The 21231-nt window shown below is 43.2% G+C and overlaps 1 protein-coding gene across 5 annotated transcripts in view; it reads left to right on the plus strand.

Annotated features, from left to right (window-relative positions):
* The window catches only part of NCK1 (NCK adaptor protein 1), a 590854-nt gene that overhangs the window by 158036 nt on the left and 411587 nt on the right, over nucleotides 1–21231 (plus strand). For all 5 annotated transcript variants that reach the window (XM_069213550.1, XM_069213548.1, XM_069213549.1 and 2 more), the window contains one exon: nucleotides 2284–2361. The gene's annotated coding sequence lies outside the window, so the exon portion shown is untranslated. The remainder of the gene's footprint in view (nucleotides 1–2283; nucleotides 2362–21231) is intronic.

Below are 21231 nucleotides of genomic sequence, written 5' to 3' on the forward strand. Positions count from 1 at the left end.
ACGTCTCAGTGGGTTCAAGGGCAATGTGTACCACTGCTGTAGGTCCCTAATCAGGCCGGGCAAAGGGGGCCGCAAGTTAAGACTTCACACCAGCTCTGATAGATGAGAGATGTAAATACAGGGGAGTTTAAAGGATAAACAGTGCAGCAGGATATTGGGCAGGAAGAATGTCCACCAGCATCACCCTCTACCGGCACCAAAAGGAATTTAGTTTAATTTATTCCAGAGACCCCCTCCTTAAGAGGAAGAATCTCTAGGCATTGAGGGCCCGAGGATAGTGGGTCTGCAAGGAATAACAGAAGATCATTGTAAAATAAGGCTATGTGCTCCACCGGGCCCTGTCCTCAAGACCACCCCGAACCCAGGCATTGCACCTGAGATGTGTCAAAGGCTTGATTGCCAAAGCTAATAAAAGCGGGGAGAGAGAGGACAGCCATGGGGGTGCCCCATCGAATCAAAGGGCAGTGAAAATACACCATTAACTCGAACCTGGGTGGGGGGTCTGCGTAGAGAAGGCCAACAAGTTCTTGGAAAAAGGGCCCAAAGCCTGACCTCTACAGCACTGCCTGCAAAAAGGTCTATGCAACAGTACCAAAGGTCTTCTCAAAATCAGTTAGGAGCAGGGCCATTGATATGATGCTCTGGGACAGAGCTAATTGGACTCTATGGATGCAGTGGCGGGTTCTCCTGTGGGTCATAAAGCCACATTGGTCTGTGTGGATCAGATGGGAAAGAACTTGACTCAGCCAGATTGCCGAGATCTTAGCAAGCACCTTAAGATCGGCGTTTGAGAGAGCTAGGCCTATACGAGGAGTTTTGGTCAGAGGGCTGACATGTCTTGACTACACACCAATCTGTTCTTACTAGGGCTTCTACTTTTCTCCCTCAGTCTTACGGGGCTACTGACACGCTCAACCCTGGCAGAGGAGTTTGAAGGGTGAGCACCCATTTCTAGAGGAGAAAACAACTCTGACAATAAGATAAGGCCCCAGAAGGAAAAATATATAAATAAAGGGGAAAACTAAATAAACCAAGACTGTAAAAGCGCAGGTGGGAGGTGACAATAACCCGCTAGGGGATGGGGGAGTTAGCAATTCAGGGGAGAATCACATGATGGAGTTGAGGGGATTAGGGGAGAAGTACCTTAGGGGCTGGGAGGAGATACATTCTCTCTCGCTCTCTCGCGCTCATCTTCTCTTGCTCTCTCGTGCTCACTCTCTCTTGCTCACTCTCTCTTGCTCACTCTCTCTTGCTCACTCTCTCTTGCTCGCTCTCTCTCTCTTGCTCTCTCACTCGCTTTCTTGCTCAATATGAGGGTGGAGGTAAGTGTAAGGGGAGCACATGAGGTGAAGAGCTGTAAAATACAAGCACTAGCATGGCATGCAAATCAAAAATATAAAAGTAGTTCCCTAAAAGTGAACAGTGGAAAGACTGCGGGAAAGGGACACATAAGATGGACAAGGCAAGCCAGCGAATAAGAATCAAGGAAATGAGTGACAAGTCTGCTGATGGTAAGCAATATGCGGGCTTTAAAACCGTTGAAAGTTCTTTTTCAGCTATCAACAGGTCTTTTCCAGCTAGAAAGCTGTTTTGCTTGGTGAGCTCAACCTAAAAAGTACACTAGCTCCAGATGGAGGCAAGGGAATGGACTTAGAGTATGACAGATCTAGAAAGTAAGATATTTTTACTACATTTTGAAGTCTGGGCCCGAACATGCAACTGGGGAATTTTAAAAAAAAGGTGATTTAAGCTAAAAATATGTGTGTAAATAGTTTTGGAAGAATTCCTTAGATCTGTTGAGAAAGATAATTATTAAATATTCTTTTTTGGTTATTGTGTACGATAAGTATGATAAAGTAGAGAGACTATATACAACCCATTGTGTCCAACTAATTGCCCTGCCAATTTTTTACCTCAGAAGAAAAAGTCCGGGTTGTGTGTCAGATTTAACAACCACAGGGTACTGTACTTCTAACAAGATATAGGAACGAACACGAAAGGGCCAGGGTTCAAAATTATAAAACAACATTCTTCCATGAATTACAAACAAAATCTTGACTGTGGCTCTTGTTATCAGTTTTCCCTAAATTGCAATGGTAAAATCTTGCATGTTACAATGACACCGATCCCATATTCTGCCCTTTGCATTGCGTGATGCAGAGCACTTCTCTGTCCAAACCAAAAGTTTATTCTAAATTAAATGCAAGTGTTGATGCTGTGTAAATGCCATAGGGTCTGGACAAGAACTTGGAAATAATACTTTTTAAAATATTTAAATTTCAGATGGACTGAAAAGACTCGCTTAAACAGGCTGTTCTACCAGCTGCTTACAAAAGACGGCTCAGAGTCAAGAACACTTACGTGAGTACAATACCAGCACAACTGCGAACCTCACTGAGCTGCAGCACAACTTCGAATGAGTGGCTGTACTTTGTTTAAAAAACAAATAAGTGGCCGCTGCAACCGAGAATTGTCCTAGTGTATGACACAATTTGTTTTCATAGTTCTGAGTCTTCCATGATGAAGATGCATAACTGTCCTGCTTGGAGACCAATTTATCCTGTTTATTGAATTGAAATAGAATACAAGTTACAATCTGTTTGGATTAGAGGTGATTATATTTCTTCTGGTGAGCAGCCCTCTTTCAGTAGTACCTCAGAACACAGAGCTGCTATACCTGTCTTTTTATTTTTGGAATTTAATATAGTGCTTTACGTGACCACCAGATTATGTTACACAAAGTCATAATCATATTTTTATGCATTGGGAGATTAATGTGTCCATTTTGAGCGTGGCGGTATGTACCGCCAATAGTTTACTGCCGTTGAATGTCCACCGTGGTTATTTGTGGGGCATAATGTGGTGGGCGTTGTTCCGTTGGCGTAACGGTGTGGGTTTTGATACTGCCACTTTAGCACTGACCTTTGGGCTGGCAGATTTGTGTATGTGGCTGAATACTGACAGATTGGTGTGTGTGTGTCATAATATGGTGGACAGATATCTGCCGTCGCAGCAGTAAGTTGGTGGCCATCAGCGTGGCGGTAAGTGGGATTTACCGCCAATGTCATAATGAGAGCCGAAGTGATTTGCCCCAAATCACAGTTGAGCTGACACTGGGACTCGAACTTAGTTATGCATTTCCTAAGACAGCAGTTCTGATCATTAGGCCACACCTCTTTCTTTCGCCATTGCGCAGTGGCAGCCGATGATGGGCAATCCTAATGCCGCAACCTTTCGATTATAGCAATTTCCAGGCTTCCATTTGCTTAAGATTTCCTCTAAATACTGCTCTCATCTCCATCCTTTCTTGTGCACCCTCAGACATCAAACAATTTTGATTACCTTTTATAAATATTCTCACCCTCTATATTTATCCTCCAAACCCACCTACATTTTTAATCGCCCTCTTCACACCCTTAGTCACATTGTCTTAGTCCTTCCCACCAGTACATTTGTTTACATAGAGGTACATTTTACCAGTAATCACTGCCATTCCTGTCACATTAAGTGTAATGCAATTTGCAGGCTAGTTTTCAAAATCGCCATGCATCAGCACATGACTACGATGTCAAGTGCCTTTACTATAGAATATTCCAAGTTCCCTCCTTCATTGTGAAAAGTTGGCATCCTGAGCTGCCCACATTCTGTATGTCGGAGTTTGTGATCTCAAAATCTTCCGCAATATTTCAAGAAACAAGCAAATAACTGTAAGATATATTCTGTAGTTTTAATTTGTTGGAGTCGACATAGCCAAACTGTAAGTTCCTCGCTGTTTAGCATTAGAAATGGAATCCATGTTGTGCAGCATTCCAGGTCTACATTAATCTTCAACATTACATACAATTCTGTTGATTTAGGGTTCTCTTTTTTTTTTTTAAACTATAACATTTTGATTAGATATCATAATGGATAAAATGTTATCCATGCATCATACATGGTTATATGTGTAGCTGGCAGCACCGGTCCATTGTAAAGTGCGGAGGGGCCTTGCCCCTCCACCTTTTTCCGAAACAGGATGTGTGTTTGTTAGACTGAGCTAAGCTCAGCCTACATCCAGTCTTAATGTTCGATTCAGGCAGCCAGGCACTGTACATGCAGGTGCCTGGCAGCCTGAGCTGAAATTTGCCAGGCTGAAGACTTCACAGCTCGATGGATGTGACTACCTCAACCTCGAACAATCTTCTGTGAACCTCACCCTCTTGGCTGGGGAGAGTGCCACTGATAGTCTCAGAATTGGGTGCTTCAGTTTTATGCCCTGAAGTGCCCAAACCCAATTGTCTGTTGGTAACACTCGTCACAGAGTGGAGTGGGGGGGGGGTCAGTAACGAGGTAAGGAAGGTCCTCCTCTCATTGGCTGACCTTTGTAAAGGCAACCAGTGAGAGGAGGCAGCAGGACCTTCCTTCTGTCTCTTCCTTATCTGAAGCTTCCAGGAGATAACAGAGGCTTCCCTTCTTCCACCCAAGATCACTGCCGTGGCGCAGTACATTTCTTTTTTTTTTAACGTTGGGTGCATGCCTGTGTGTATGTATGAATGTTTGTGTATTTGTGCATGCTTTCTGTCAATGGGTATGCATGTGTATGTACTGGATGTGAGTATGTATTTCTGCAGTTGAAAGAGAGTGTGCATATGTTTGTGCCTGCCCCATCCCTGCTGCACATTATGGGCTGCCACTGGTAGCTTGACTCATGTACATTTTCCAACTAATTTGGCTGGGACAAGACACAAGGAGAGGAAGACAAAATTCAACTGCACTCCTCATTAATTTATTTTACATTAGATTAATTTGAGAAGTTAACTGTTCTTGATGTCGAAGAAGTTCTAAGTTGTTCGCAGAGGCGCCCTGCTGATTCCTCTGTTTATTCATCAGATTTTCAACGTAGACTATATTTGCCATTTCCAATATATTTCCTAAAACTAGGTTCAGGTCTTGCTTTTCACCCTTTGGAAAAAAAATCCTTTTTGACATCTTTACGTTGCACAGAAATAATATCTTAGTATACGTAGTGTGGCAGAGTGAATGAATATGTGCTAATCTAGTTTATGAAAATTGGCATCTTCTGTAAATGTCATTCTCTTTTAAACCTGGTTTGTGCCTTATACCCATTGAAGAATTGTTCATTAGTACATTGATATACCCTCAGTTTTTACACTTAATACATTAACATCTGAAAAGGTGAAAATCCAAAAAGGGGCCAAGCAGGGGTGGCTTCTGTCTCCATTGTTGTTTGAACTAGCTTAAAAACAGCAATTGCAATAAGATTAAATATCAACTTAATATTAATTAAACACAGAGACATAGAATATGAATTGCAGTTTTTTTGTCAGACCTGCTATTAAAAGTATACTTTCCTAATTTGTCTATCTTCATTGTTAAATATTTTAGAACATTTTAGACCATTCTCTATTTATTAAATGAAGTGCCATTCTCTGTTTATCAAATGAATTAGCCATACTCAAACAGTAGATTAGTTCCTAGAAAGGTCAACTAAAAATACTAAAACGTGGTGATTTCATTGGAACTTAGGGAGGTCAGGAATGAGATTCAATCATTCTAGTTCATTTAATGGTGGCAGTAGTTCTTTGAAATCAGGTTTCGAGGCAGACTTCGCTTCCCAAGATGTTTGTACTTTATTCTTTTTGGCCTAATAGTTGATTGATTGTCACTGTCTACAAGCATTTATTAAAGGTTTTCTGTAAGTGGACATGGGATGTTAGTGTTGCTCCTGTCCAGACGTCTTCAATCGGAGGCATGATTTGCCATCACAGGCTCTGCTATTTTGCAGATAATCCAAAGGGGCTAGACCCGTCCCTTCGAGACTAACTCTACACCCATGCCACCATCCTACGATCGGATGACTGAGAATTACTTGACACTTCTCCGCGAGGAGATTACGCCTCTAGGCCAAGGGAGCCATAGAAAGGGTCCCTGTGCCGGAAGTAGGTCATGGTTGTTATTCCTGCTACTTTATGGTGCACAAAAAGTACAAGGGTATCCACCCTATCCTAGACCTCCGGTCCCTCAATCTCTTCCTCACGAAGAAAGTCAAAATGCTCACTTCGGTTCAGGTTTTTTCTGCCCTGGACCCAGGCGTCTGGAAGGTAGCATTGGACTTGCAGGCGGCTTACTTTCACCTTCCTGTTCTGCATGCCCACAGACGTTACTTGTGGTTCAAGGTGGGTCACAGGCACTTTCAGTTCACCGTGCTCTTCTTTGGCCTTACTGGCACCCCTCGGGTGTTCACTAAGGTTATGCTGGGGTTCGCAGCTCAGCTGTGCAGATCAGTGGTTCCACTGTAGCCCTATCTTGACGACTGGCTGTTAAAGGCGGGCTCGCCCCAGACTGTCGTCTCCCACTCCAGACTATAGCGGACCTCCTGCATTCGCTGGGGTTCACTATAAACATGCCTACGTCACACCTGACTCCCTCTTAGACCCCCCCCCCCCCCCCTTTTCATCTGAGCTGTTCTGGACACAGTGCAGTTCCGGGCTTATCCTCTTGATTGGCAAGTACAAGATATTCAGGCTATGATACTGATGTTTCAGCCTCTATCCTGGATTTTGGTGAGAATGACTCTGAGGCTGCTGGGCCTCATGGCCTCCAGCATCCTGCTGGTGACACATGCCAGATTGCATATGCGGGCTCTGCAGTGGGACTTCAAGTCTATTGGGCGCAGTGTTGGGGGTATCTCTCTGACATTGTCCAGATCTTGGAGCTAAATTCGCGAGATCTGCGGTGGTGGCTAACGAACCATGATTAAGTCAGAGGCAGATCCCTTTCCCTTCCTCAACCAGATCTGAGAGTAGTGACAGATGCGTTACTCCTGGGATCGGGCGACCATCTGGGAGAGGCAGAGATCAGAGGCGTCTGGTCTCTGGCAGAGTCCAGACTCCATAGCAACCTGCTGGAGCTTCAGTCGATCAGGCTAGCACTGAAAGCATTTCTTCCCTCTCTCAAAAGAAAGGTAGTGCAACTGTTCATGGACAGCACTACCGCTGTGTGGTTCTGCAACAAGCAGGGCGGAGTGGGGTCGCAGACACTTTGTCAAGAGGCTTTGCACCTCTGCACCTGACTGGAACAGTAGGGCATATCCCTGGTGGTTCAACAACTGGCGGGCACTCTGAACATCAGAGCAGAGGAACTCAGTTGTCAATGCTTAGTCGATCATGAATGTCTTCTCCATCCGGAGGTGGGACAAGATTTCTTTCATCAGTGGAGAGAGCCTTGTTAGATCTGTTTGCCTCCGCAGAGAACTTGCGATGTCAGCTGTATTGCGTGTTGGAGTTTCCAAGACGACACTCACTTGGCAACGCTTTTTGTTGCAAGTGGAGCTCAGGCCTCATGTACGTCTTTCCACCCATACTACTTCTGCCCAGAGTTCTCAGGAGATCGAGAACAACCAGGCTCCGGACTGGGTATGAAGAGTCTGGTACGCCGAGCTATTTAGCATGGTCATCGATCCTCCAATCACACTGCCCCTTCGGGAGGATCTTCTGTCACAGCAGCACAGGAGGGTTTTCCTCCCGAACCTGTCCAGTCTCCTCTTTCTTGCATGGTGATCGAGCGTTGGCAGTTGACAGCTTTTGACCTTCAGCCCAAAGTCTGTAATTTAATCTTGGCAACCAGGTGTCCCTCCACCAACATAATATACGCCTGTTGTTGGAAAAAGGTTGTGGCATGGTGCACAGACAAGTCTGTTGATTCCCCCATCCCCCCTCACCCCCATTATTCTGCCCCCCTTTCTGAGGTTCTGTTATTTATGCTTTCTTTGACCCAGCAGGGCTCTGCACCGGGCACACTTTAAGGTTATTGGTCTGCAAACTCAGCTTTTTTAAGGTTGTCCGATCAGCCTTTTTTGTTTAAATCCCCTATTGTACATAGCTTCCTTAAAGGCCTTACTCATGTTTCCTCACTCCCCATTCATTACGCCTCCATGGGATCTGAATTTGATTTTGGCATTCCTGATGTGAGCTTCTTTCGAGCATCTTCACAAATGACCTCCCAGGATTCTCACTTTGAAAACAGCCATCCTTGTGCCCATTTCATCTGCCTGCAGGGTGAGTGTCATTTAAGCCACCCTACCTTTCCATCTATCCTGACAGAGTGGTGCTTTGCACATGGGCCTCCTTTCTTCCGCAAGTGGTTACTCCCTTCCATGTAGGCCAATCCATTCACCTAGCCGACTTTTTATGCACCTCAATATCCTTCTAAGGAAGGGGAGAGACTCCACTGCCCGGACCCAAAAAGAGTGTTGGCGTTCTGCCGTGATTGTACCAAGAGTTCTGGTTGGATGATCAACTGTTTGTTGGGTATGAAGGTGGGAAGAAAGTTTGGGCAGGCAGAAGAGAACCATCTCCAAATGGGTCGTATTCTGCTTTAACATGTGCTGCACATTGGCTACAAAAGAACCCCCAGATGGCTGGTGTGCTCTTACTACCAGAGAGTTGCAGTGCTCTTACTACTGCAACCTGCGTGTTAGCACGCAGAGTTCCAAGTCCTGGATATCTGTTAGGCAACAACATGGGCATCTCTGCACATGTGTACCAAACACTACTTCCTGTACAGTTGGGCCTGTAGGGATGGGCACTTTGCCAGTTCGGTCCTACAGGACTTTCTGGTGTGATCTTGGTTCGCAGACCCACCTCCGGGGATGTATTACTTGGGTTTCTATTCTAAGGTAAGGAATTTGCAACTAGATGTCTCTAGCAGGTGGACAAGTTACTTTGGTAGTGTCTTATCTGGTAGAGAGAATATCTAGTTGCAGATTCCTTACCAACCCACCCATCCCCCTTGTTTGCAGAGTGATTTCTAGGGACAGGGACTTCCCTTTCTGGGCCCTCGTTTTGATGCGTAAGTGGTCAGTGTTCTTCATTGCTCTCCCCTTCTGGCATTAAAAGTTGTGAAAAGAAATTGACGTCCGCGCCCTGGTGTGGCGCCAATATAGAAGTGTAGTCGCCTGCACTGGGATGCCGAAAGTACCATGAGGACCGAAATAGCTTAGGGAGCTGAATAGAGACACGAATGTGAAGAAGTGAAGGAGACAATACCTTTGGTCTCCGGTCAATGGAGATCAATATTTTTGGAAGACATTTGAAGTAGCCCTGACAAAGTCTCAGCGATATATGCTCGCATGACAAAACAAGTGTTGGCTGGAACAGTGACAATTGTGAGGATCGGGGATTGTGTGTCAGAAGAGAACACTACAAGCATGAAATAAAACCAGCCAAAACTGAAAAACACACCGTGAGGATAATGACTCTAATTTGACTTTGAACATGTGCCTTGGATTTTATTCAGATTTGTCAAATTTGTCAAATCCTTGCCCAGGGTAATTTGGGGGAGTTGAGTAGATCTCCCCTTCCAGGAGCACCGTATACATATAATTTGTGATTTTGGTGGGAGACAGTGAGCGCCATTACCTACAAAACACCCTTCTACATGTTGGCGCCTATATAGGACCAGTGATGTCATATCCGGCGCGCATGACTCCAATGACAGATGCAGAGCCGATCGATGCCAATTAACGGCGCGCAGGGGTACTACTCAAGAAAAATCTCCAGATCCAGACTGTTGACTGGGAGAAATTCTAAGGTAAGGAATCTGCAACTAGATTTTGTTTCTACCAGATAAGGCGTTACCAAAGGTAAGTAACTTGTCCCTGTTTATGCAAAGTTGGCTTCCATGCTTTGGCGTGTTCATGAAGGATCAATTTTCTTTGGCGTTACCCTTATAGTTGTCTAGATTGTATTACTCCAGTTAGATAAGCTGCATCAGAATAAATAGGGAGGCTAAAAGATAGGAAGCAGGAATAATGGTTAGACGCCTAAACTGAGGGGAAAAAGACAGGGTTGCATTGGAAAAGATTCTAGTGGCTAAGGACAGCTACTGAGTTCATTTTGCGTCATTCTGAACAAGTCTTGAAGATAACATGATTGACATTATCAGACAGAGCTGACTTACCTAACAATAGCGGGGCTCATATACCTCTGCCATTGAATTCAATCTTTGTCATCGACCAGGAAGAACGATTCACTGTCTTCCCAGGATGACAGCTGGCCTGTGCTAGATACATTGCTTAATTTGTGCTTGTTGTTCCCGGTGCTGAGCACCGGCACTTATTTTTGAGGGCCGGGGCTTATTCTTCTGCGTCAGCATTTGCTGGGAGCAAAAAAACACATATGGAAACAACGGGGAAAGAGAAAAACGAAAAAGCGTCACAAAGGGAGAATGCAGAAAGCTGCCAGAGTGTGCTGAAGGGGCAGGGAGTGGCTTTAAATGGATCGAAGAGGCATGAGATGTCTTCAGCATTTCGCTGCCTCACTACTCCGCGCTCGCACATTTAAATGCAGCAGTTGTGTGTTTAAGAGGAGGGCTTCGGGCACCGGCACGTTTTTATTTACAAATTAAGCACTGGCTGGATACCTAGCTTGGACAAAGTAAAGCACGTTTAGCTTAGCCACTAAACTGAGCACAACACAGCCTCTTACTAGTGTCCTGGTCACTCTTCTTCTGCCTGTTTTCCTTTTGATTACTTATGGACATTCTTCCTCACATTGGGATTACGGTTTTATCCACTAATAGCGGATACTAAGCATCAACAAAACTAAATGCCTATGAACTAAAGATACTGCAATGTCGCCAAGGCAATGAACAAAAACATATGATTTTTTAAAAAGTTTTGATATTTTTGGTGGAAGTTCTTCATATCATCTTTTGTCAACCACCTTTCCTTTCCACAGCCCTCTCCGCTTAGACATTTGCGAAGCAACAGTCCTTGGTTTTTTTTCTCCCTAGTTTATTGTGTTTGGCTTTTATTTTAGTTGGTGTTCTAATGTTTTGAAAAGTTTGCATCTAAAAATATGGAATCTACTTCTGTGCTCTGTGTGTTTATAGATATTCATATATGGCTCCTGTTGCATCGGACACTGACAGACTTTCAGGTAGTGGGGACGTGAGGGTGTGTGAAAGGAGAGGCGTGAGACTGGAGTGGGATGTCCTGGAATGGAAGGCTGGAGTGTTCAGTGTGTTTATAGATATTCACATGTGGCTCGTATTACATCCGGCAGTGGAAGACTGAGGAAGGACTGATTTTAGGGTCTGTAAAAGGAGATGTGTGAGACTGGAGTGGGACGTTCTGGAATAGAAGGGTGTTTGAACTGGAACTATAAGAGGTTGTGGAGGACATGCATGAGAAGAAGAGCTTTGAGAAAAAGGTTTATAAGACGGATCTGGGAGGCTAGGTGGGCAGGAGATTTGTTAGTGGTCTGGGGAAGGATGTATTTGAGGATGGCCAAGAGAATTGTGGCCAATGACTGATGTGCAATTATGAATGTGATCTTTGAGACTCGTTAAGGAGGAAAGAGTCCTATTAACTTTAGAACAATGTGACACCATGAAGGAGGTGAGCTGTGTTATTGAATTAGGGTGGGAGTGACATTGGAAAAGGAGGGGTATAAGAAGAGGAACTGGAGCAGGGGCAAGTCTTGGCTAAACATGAGCTAGACAGATGGCCTTTACTGCCTTCAGATGTCTGATGGTGGCAGTCACTCCCGTTGGCACCTAGCTCCAATGCCTTGGTGGTTCGGCATCAGTAGGATTTCTCAATTTTGTCTGTCATAGTCCTCTACCTCGCCTTCTAAAGTATTCTGTGAATGCCTGGGTGCAGCTTCGCTGCTCCAGCTTCCCTCCTCGCTTACATTCATGTCCCAGGAGCGATCAGTACTATTGATTGGCTAGATCAAATCAGCAGCAGATCTAATCAGCTAGAGGTTACACTGATTGAGGCACTGACTTCATTATGCTTACAGGAGTAACACTATACCTCTACCGTCTTGCAAACTCATCTGCCGTCCTGTAATTGAAAATGTCTGGTAACATGTATCCAATGGTATCCAATGGTGCAGGTATGAGGAAGCAATATGTGACGAACACGTGCCAAAAACAGGTGATTTGAGAGGCATGTCCTCTGTAATATTTTATAGCGCCTACCTGGCTTCAGAGTGTTTTGCAAATGCCATATTTGCGTCCAGTATAGGGGTATTAGCACATTAAGCATAACTATTTGAATGCGACGTTGGTACAGTGTAATCAGCGAAGCAGTTACTGGAAAGATTGGTTGTTTGCCCTTGGTCAGTAGCATGTTCTTTTTTAGGCGAGTTTTTGGTTCTTACCAAATTGGCACATGTAATGTGGTCAGAGTTGAGAGCTAAAGTTTTATGGAGAGGACGGGCAGGCTTGTTTGGAAGTCGTGCTTTTTTGGTATTTTGAGGTTTAGTCTGTCCTTAATTCTTGTGTAACGTTTTCCATCAACGAGATGCAGTTTTTCTGTCACCTGGGAGGGTAAAATGTGGTCCTGTTTTTAATCTCCAGTTATAAAGTATACTTCTAAAGGTTCCATACAGCTGCACTGTTCATTTAAAGTGCTTATAATGTACACTGTTTGTCCTAAAAACAAAGCCATCACCATTATATGTGCTGCTTAAATCGAAAACTGAAAAGTAGAAAGGGAGTTGTGGCATGTGTTCTAAGGTGGGTGTAAAGTTCACACACATTTTCCGCTTCGTTAAAGGGCAACGTGACCACTTGTACTTCCTCACACAATATATCTGTAGTTATCTTTTAACCTTTAGTTTAATTGGCCCATAGTGTGTTCTTTGTGACCGGCTGACTGGCCTTTGTTGCCTTCACACGAGATTTATGATGTGAATATTGAACTACCTTCCGCCTGCGTGTTCTGTGGAAGATAGCATGTGCCCTCGCTTGGGAGCATTGCCACGCCTTTTAAGCGTTCTGGGGTTCAGTAAAGCTTGATTGAATGGAATAATTTTCAGTCCCAGCAACCCCACTGTGGAATACTATTGCAACTGATCGTCTATCGAGTACGTTTTCGAAAGTTCTTAAAACCTTGTGTTCTGAAATGGAGTGTCCGGCGAATGATCTACTGGAGTGCCTGTTCCTGCCCTTCCAACTCAACAATCCAGTGTGAGCCTGCGTTGGTGCAGATTTACAACTTGCAGGAAGTGGCAAAAGTTACCGAAGTAAGCCTGGAAACCGTATTCCTAGCAAACTTGTATGAACAGCAGGTTTTCATGAGCAAATATACAGATATCTGCCCATACGAAAATATACTGAGCGATTGTAAAATTATTTTCCTGCACTGGTCCAGAGATTCTAAGTTAGATCTAATGCCTATTCCCTAATCCCACAGCTAGAATTTAAAAATAAAAAATTCTCAGACCCAGTACAAATAAAAAGAGGCATGTGACCAGGTTATCCATTATCTTCACTTCTATTCGCACTTGAGATAGAAGCCCTAATAGCAGCAGTAAGTATTATTCAAATGCATTCTGAGAGCAGGATGTTAGCACGCTGTTAGTGGTTGCAAACCATTGCTAGCAAAGAGTTCTACACTGGACTAAATCAAAGATGCCCTGCACCCCATATGCAGTATTTTTCAGGTGTCTGCCTGAAATTGCACAAACCCCAGCTTGAGCAAAGGTAAGAATCGCAACAGCAGGTGACTTGAATGATGGCACAAACTTAAACACATTTCAGTCACTACAACAATAATATCCCATTCCAGCACGCAAGTTCATAATTTGTAATGCTCTACTCAGTATGATAAATAAAACACTGCTACCCATCACCCACTGATGTCCCCACACGCTCCACTAAACCATTGCACTAGAAATAGTGTTGGAACTGGGCAGTGCCCGAAATGCAGTAAGCAGGCTATACTCAGCACCACTGTCAACCAAAGCTTAAAAGTGCGAAGGGGTAAATGGGTCATAGACCTAAACGAGAATATACCAGTCCAATAATGGAAACCGATCATCATACCTGAACATAGTGTCAAGAAACACTAGATTTAAACCAATGCAGCTCGGTGTATGACAGTGCACATACCTGATGCGAAGCAATGAACACAGAATGTATCAAATGCCTCCTGACGAATACCAAAGATGCCTCATGAATAATGCTGACCTTTTATGTGTTTTAGATTTGACTTGTACTAAAATAGTCCCACTCTGGGGACATGTAAATCAAACAGCAGAAACATTGGCAATTTTAAAATTAGAAAATACTCAGAAAACCTACCTTCTGGGTTAAAAAACCCGATCTGATAATACGTTCAAATGCAAACTTGTGGATCTAGCCCTCATTCTGATAGAGACAACTGATCTGAATGTTAAATTCCACCAACCTTAATACAGTGGAGAAGTGAATTCTCATTGTTCTAGATTTATAAAGTATCTAACAGTTGTTGCCCCATAGGTTTTCAATTCAACAAAACATTGTCATCTGCATTCATTAGGACAGGTATTGGTTTGTCCCCAATCCACCGCCGTAAAAAAAAGTAAATCAGGCAAATATTATGGAACTGTAGTGCTCAATCAATCTTTGTACCAAACAACAAAACCAAAAGTTTTAGAGACAGAGTGACCTTTACTCTAACCAGTTTGAGAGCAACCAAACCCTTATCCTCAGAACATTACTTGTGCTTGACTTGAATAGTCATTCGCGTAATTCGTCTTCAGAATGCTCCACTCTCCCCTGCATATGCCTTAAGTGACCATATCTAGTATAGACTTACTGTCCAGCATAGACCGGGGATCCCAGACGAGCATGGAGGCTGAATGACTGCAGATTCTCTGCATGATCAAGTTATGATTGGGTCCTGATATTCACTGCTTTTTCTAGATGACTCGCTGAAATAACAACCAAGTGCTCTCAGCCACAAACTCACCATGGATACTGGAGAAAAAATTGATGTTTTATCTTGCTGTGGGCACCAACGGCCTTCTTCATTGTTAGACGATTATTGCAGGAGCAAAGCTGTCCGTCACAGATTCCTTTTAGGCTAGGTTACCCCATTCTTTTTGTTCCCAGTGTACTCATTAGGCGTAACAAGCATTTGGAATGCAATAGGTCTCACATATTTCAAACAAGTTAACTGTCATTATTTGACAACAATGCCCACAAGCAAAAACAAGAGAAGACATGAGACGAAACGGAGCGAAGATGACTTGGCAAAATAAAGTTAGTTTTAAAAAATAAAAGTTTGCAATTTTGTGCCTGCTGGGCACGTTTTTGCCAGTCACAAGCCCTCTGTTTGCGGGGCACTAGAAGTTAAAAAGAACAAATAGTACCTTGATGACAGGGGAGCAGCAGACAGGCACTAATGAAGTTGAATCAATTAGTACTTGATCCGTGCTCCACACAGATAAACGGAAGTAATGCCAGGAGTGCCTTGATGAATTACGAGGCTGTAAAGAAGAGTGCCACGCAAACCAACAAATGGTGAGCGACAGGTTGGCTCCTAGCCCTTTACTGAACACAACAGCGCTTTGCTTACGAGAAGCATGTGCAAGCGCATGCACTCGCGGGCTCCACCATGAAAAGGGGACTGTAATGCATCAATGTGTTTTTGTGCCATTTTGTGTAGAATGTTAACTGTTTTTGTGTTTTCCTGTTGTTTTACCCCAGGCTATAAGCACCTTCAAGCACCACTTTAATGCAGTTTATTTTGATTGTAAGTGCCTGCTTTATGTAGGTTGTTAAAGTGACTGCAGAGCTTGAAGTTCAGTCAGTGCTTGACTTACAAATGATGAAGCGATACATCGAAACAAATGCAAATACCCTTTTCCCTGTTTTTTTAGGGTCAAGCGCATGCAAGTGCTCTGGCCCCTGTTGTAATCTCTCTGTGGGCTTTTAACCACGCCCATCAGTTTGGTTGGGTCATGGGCTTGCCTTTAAATATTCCCTTGATTTCATTAGTGAAAGGCATGCATACGTCATGCCTTTTCCGGTGTTTAGCCCTCCTCTACAGCACCGGTAAACTACTGAAAACATACCAGGCTCTGTGTTTTCCGAATGGCTTCGGCACTATTTATTTTTATTTCCTACGCAGCGTGATCTCGCCGAGCAGTAGTTTAGCGCGTTGCATGACATTGACCCTGTTACATGGATAATTCTACTTTTGCCGGTTACATGGATAATTACACTTTTGCTGATACGTTTCACTGCAAGCGAACTTCAGTTTCCTTTTCTGTGTCTCCTTCACGCTCATAGCGACTGTCGGCTCGCTTATGTGAAACTGTTTTACTTTTGATTATCAGTTTATGTGGCAAGAAAAAGTCCGGTTAGAAGTTTAAAACGCTAATAGCTCTAACTCGAGCAAATGAGAGACCCATTGCATTGCAAATGCTGTTTTTTTTTTTTTTGGTGCGGCTTCTAATTGAGGCTGTAAAAGATAATTTGACCTGTTTGTTAGTTCTGATTGGACATTGTTAATAAGGAGACTTGTGTGGCTTAACACAAAGGAAGCAAGAAAATTCTTCCTAGATTTCTGCATAAACCGTGATTGTTCGCCATGATTAAACATCTTTCTTTTGAATTTGTTCGGCGTGCTTGAGGTCTATCCCCAGCGATCATCCGTTTGTATTTTATCAATGCGCTCATAAAAAGGGACTTCCCTCCCTCGCCCCTTTATTTCTCTCTTTGTTGAACTCTGCTTGGAAAGCGGAGGCTTTGCTAGAGGAAATGACTGTTGTTGCCACAGAACGGGTCCTCACTCTTGATTGTTTCGTAGCAGGAAGGTAGAGGTTGCCAAGAAATCCTCTTATCGACGCAGATTTATTTGATTGCAAAGCTAGGTCTGCCAATCGGAGACCACTCCCTTGGACCTCGTGTCACTGCTGTTTGCTTAATTGAGATTGCGTCATTCTGAAGGTATTGTCGTAGTCAGACAATACAGAACAGCAGTTTCCGTTAAACCACAACTTCCCCTCACAGTACCGAAAAACTCGATCTCACTGTTGAGTTCACTTTTCGTCTCAGCATCGGATTGACTTAGTGGCTTGTAGTGGTCATGTCCGTACAACATGATGGCCTTTGTCAGGGAGATAGAGATGAGTACAGTGTATATTTTTGCAATGAATCTCTATCCCGACTGGACGCCCTGGAGGAGGTTACGGTGTTGCACATAATTCTGACGTTACCCTGATATTTTACATTTTGATGGCTTGGTGAGGTGAGGTGCTGGAATGTTACACAGGCCAGTATTTGGCTAGCGGCGTCGCGTTGGTTCTGGACTTTCTCATTTGGCTTACTGCATTTGACAAGAGACAGTGGCTTCGGCCCTGGAAGAGTGGGTTGTTTGTCAGGCCCATGAATACAGCTGCGAATATTTTGAATAATTTTCAGTTAAATTCTGATAGGTACAGACCTGCAAGTATGTTGTAAGATTTCCTTTTACGTTCCGATTTCAAAACGTCATCTACAGCCATTAGTTTGATGTCTTGTAACTGGTGGAGATCTCTCCTGGACCACAAGAAATAATGCCGGTAGGAGGCCTTTGTCTAGGGTGGAGATGTCGTATCCTAGGATATAGTAGCGGTATCCTGCACATGTGTGCTCTGTTAAATGTTATCATCTGCAGAAGAATTCTCCTTGCAGTATGTGGTGTTTTATGCTTTCATATCCATTTTAATATTTTATTTTAAAAGTCTGGGGACCTGATTGCGACAGAGTTGGCATCCATAGAGTAAACCGCACATAAGCATATTTCTTAAATGTTATTGGGTTATTACACTTGAGCAGGCCATATAAGAAATCAAGAACAATGTAATGATTGCCAGATATTGGCAACCCTTATAAATGCAAGAAGAACTGCCAGAAAAGTTGCGGACAGCCATACACATGGTTCAAAAGTAGGAGTAGAAATGGGATTCTAAGATGAAGACACACAGTGATACTTGTATCAACTGCAACTATTTTTTCTCATAAATGCAGGGCTAACAAATCGGGGCGCAAATCATCAGTGGTCCAAAGCTGGTGGTGACTATCCTTAAAAAACAGGAATAGAAATACAATCACCAGACAAGCTATGGGGGAGGAAAACCTCAGACCGCAGCAGTAACATCACATTAAGTAGCATTTTCTGGTACAGAGGCGTTCCTGATTAACTGTGTCTGCATCAGATTGTGTAAACCATGTAACATTTTAACCCGCAAATGCTCTCTGTTTTATGGATATTGTTCTGGTTCCCTTTCTCAACAAATTGTTCTGCATGCCTTCACTTCCTGTTTGTGACGGTCGGTTTGCTCACATCAAAGAAAGTGAGCGGCTGGCTCATGTACATGACCTCCATATTTTTCAGCAGTGACAATACACCTTCACACTGAATCTCATCCCATAGCATCACCAGTACCATACTATGACAACTGGTTGGTTCGCTTTTCCTTCCCTTGGGCAGTCTTGAAACTCTGATCCGCTAAATCGGATGCTGGTGGCACTTTGAAGCCATTTTCTTATACAGAAAAGCTCCAGTCGCTTCCTGCAGATTGTCATCTGTTTTCTGTACCTACCATCTTGTCAGTCTGAGTTAGGCTGATCTTGTACTGTTTTCCATCTCAAGATTATCTCCATGTGAACATACAGATATCAGGACATAAGCTTGGATTTGAACTTTGGCCTATTTCAAGGACAAAACTGTTGTCTCAATATCAGAGACCCTGTTGTATATGCCATCCAGTTTACACTCCTGTGTTGTGCATGTAGATTCCATATTGCCTAGGTTAATAAATCTACCCATTAGACAGCACATGGGCTGTCTCTTACAAGGTATATTGTCAACTTACAGTGGACTTACATCCTGCTCATTACTTACCATTGGTTGGCTACATTGCCACACTATTTTTCTTCCTCCTTATGCATTAGCTTGTGTGGGCTTTATTTCCTTTCTGTGCCCAAGAGCGTGTCCTAGCACCCCTCTGTGTGCTTCCCCAATGTTGCCTTCTTGCCTGTATGCTCACCCCTGCCCCCACCAGTTTCATGATGTGCACCTGGATCTGGGTTATTTCCACTCCACATTCTTCTCTCCTTCGTTGACTTTCATCTCTGCACCAACTCTGATCGGTAAAAACCATGAAAACCAAATAACGCTAGCATCATTTTGAAGGTGTACACATTCTTAGTGTGTGTACCTAAAATATAACTTTCTTCCTCATTTTTTTAGCCATAGTGCACAGCCCAGGATGCTTTACAGCGTGGCTAAAATCATTGGCAATGCAAATCAAGCCCTAAAGGTGACACCTATTGGCTTTGCCAGTGCTTGTCAAGATGTCTGACCACTGATGACATCAAAACCTTTTCGCTCAAGGACAGAGCCACCACTGTGTCTCCATCTGTAGCATTACCACAGGAAGTCCTCCCCCCTGGGGTGAGGATGGAAAAAGTCATCCCGCCTATTCTAATGTTGCATTTCCTTGCAGATTTTTCTGTGTCCCTATCAGACAGCATTTTGGAAATCTGCACATTGTTGTGTTCTCCTAAGAGATGTGCTGGAAGGGCAATTACAGATTGCGTCCAGCTCTTGCTCTCTTAGCAAATCCTCTAGAACCAGTAATAAGGAGTCTAACAATGGCCTTACCCAAACATCCTGTCGGTGCTGACATGTTTTCTTCCTGCCACCACTTCATGGAGTCAATGGAATACAACTACTTGTTCCGACCTCAATACCCAAGTCCTGTGCTTATCCGTGGTTCACCTACAGCCTCCAGTTCAACCACTAGTCCTCATTACAGTGTTATACTGAAACCCTTGCTTGTACGTCCACCTTGTATGACAGCTTGTCACATGTGGTGGGGCGGAGCTTCACAAACTGTGGTGGTATGTATGGTGAAGACCCCTATAAAGGTGGATGTTTCACAATTCAAAATCCCAATCATCTGCATTTCAGTTGTGCCCTTGAATAGATTGAATGGGGCTCCTCTTATTGGCTTCACTGGATGTCCTCAAGTAAATGGAGCACACTGATTAGGATTGGGTAACAATCTGACAAAAGGCTGTTGGGGCACAAAGCTCAGTAGCTCATGTGGCCCATAAATCTATCATTTGCACGTGACCGATCTCTTCATGAGAAGGAGAAAGATACTGCTTTGTCTGTAAAACTCTAGTTGGCCTTATTTCAGATAGTTTTAGGACATTAGGTTTATAAAAATTTTGTTTTGTTACTTGGGGTGTTTTTTTTTCATTTCATTTTAAATACTGTATTTTGACCAAGGACATTGAAATATTTAAAAAAATTACATCATCCATTTTGCTTGGGGTGTTGGAACCTTAGCTGTGATCCATCATTTGGCTCATTTTCATAGAAAGGCTTTCTCCAGTTGCTGTCTCAACCATGAAGGCATGAGTAGAATAAGGATCAAAATGTTGGAAATTTTAACTTTGAAGCTGCGGATGAGAAAAATTGTTTTGAGAAGTAATATAATGAATTAAAGATCTTTCAATGTTGCCAAATGTGCTTGGCAAACTTTGTCACTTAGTTTTCCTTGCTCGCTTAATTATCCTTGCAGTTGAATGCTGTTCCTTTCATTCTTTTTAATTGTTATTTTTGATGGCAGAAGCTTTATTCATGACAACAAAGAGGATTAGCAAAGTGAAAGTGATTACTGTGATGGTCCCTCTGTTTAGGCAGAACAGAGCTCAAAAGAAACTATTGATATTTTAGATTCTCTCCAAATGTAGTTGTGCATTCCTTCTTTCGGAGGTTTGGCCCAACTCGGTCATCTCTAAAGTCCTAGCAGCATAAAAAAATGTACTTAGTCCAATGTGAACAATAAATACCATAAAACGTCTTTGAGTCTAATGAGAAGATATTGGCTAGGTTCCTACCCATTGCAATATTCTAACTGGCTAAGAAGAACCTTGGAGAAAGCTCTGGTATACCGTGCACTTCTGAGATGTATGCTTCTATAGGTCTTACATAACTTGGCAATCATCAGTCTGAAAGTGGCCTCTGACATATCCTGAAATGTGCCTGATTTTCAAAACGAGATAAATAGATTTTGAAAAGGCAGCAATAATTTGGTGTGCTTGTATTTCTTGCCAGAATGGCAAATTGTGTTTGCAATTTACTTTCTTTGCATCTAATACCTAACAACCCCAACCAGAGATCTGAGGGAATCCTAATTGCCATAAACTAAAGCATCTACAAAAAAGCCTAAATATCATGTACCCATTTATGAGATTTAATTTTGTCAGAGGATACCTGAGTTTGCCTTTGCAAGAGCCTCCGTTTACATGGCCACATCTTAGAAAGTTGAAAATACAAAATTACTGAGCTTGGAATATGTGAGATTGTCATTTAGGAAACTAACATTTTTTAAATCTGATATTTTGGGGGGAGTAGCTGCTTCTAATGCTATAACTACTTTCACAACAAGG

This window comes from Pleurodeles waltl, chromosome 11, assembly GCF_031143425.1.
Source record: "Pleurodeles waltl isolate 20211129_DDA chromosome 11, aPleWal1.hap1.20221129, whole genome shotgun sequence".
Lineage (NCBI taxonomy): Eukaryota > Metazoa > Chordata > Amphibia > Caudata > Salamandridae > Pleurodeles > Pleurodeles waltl.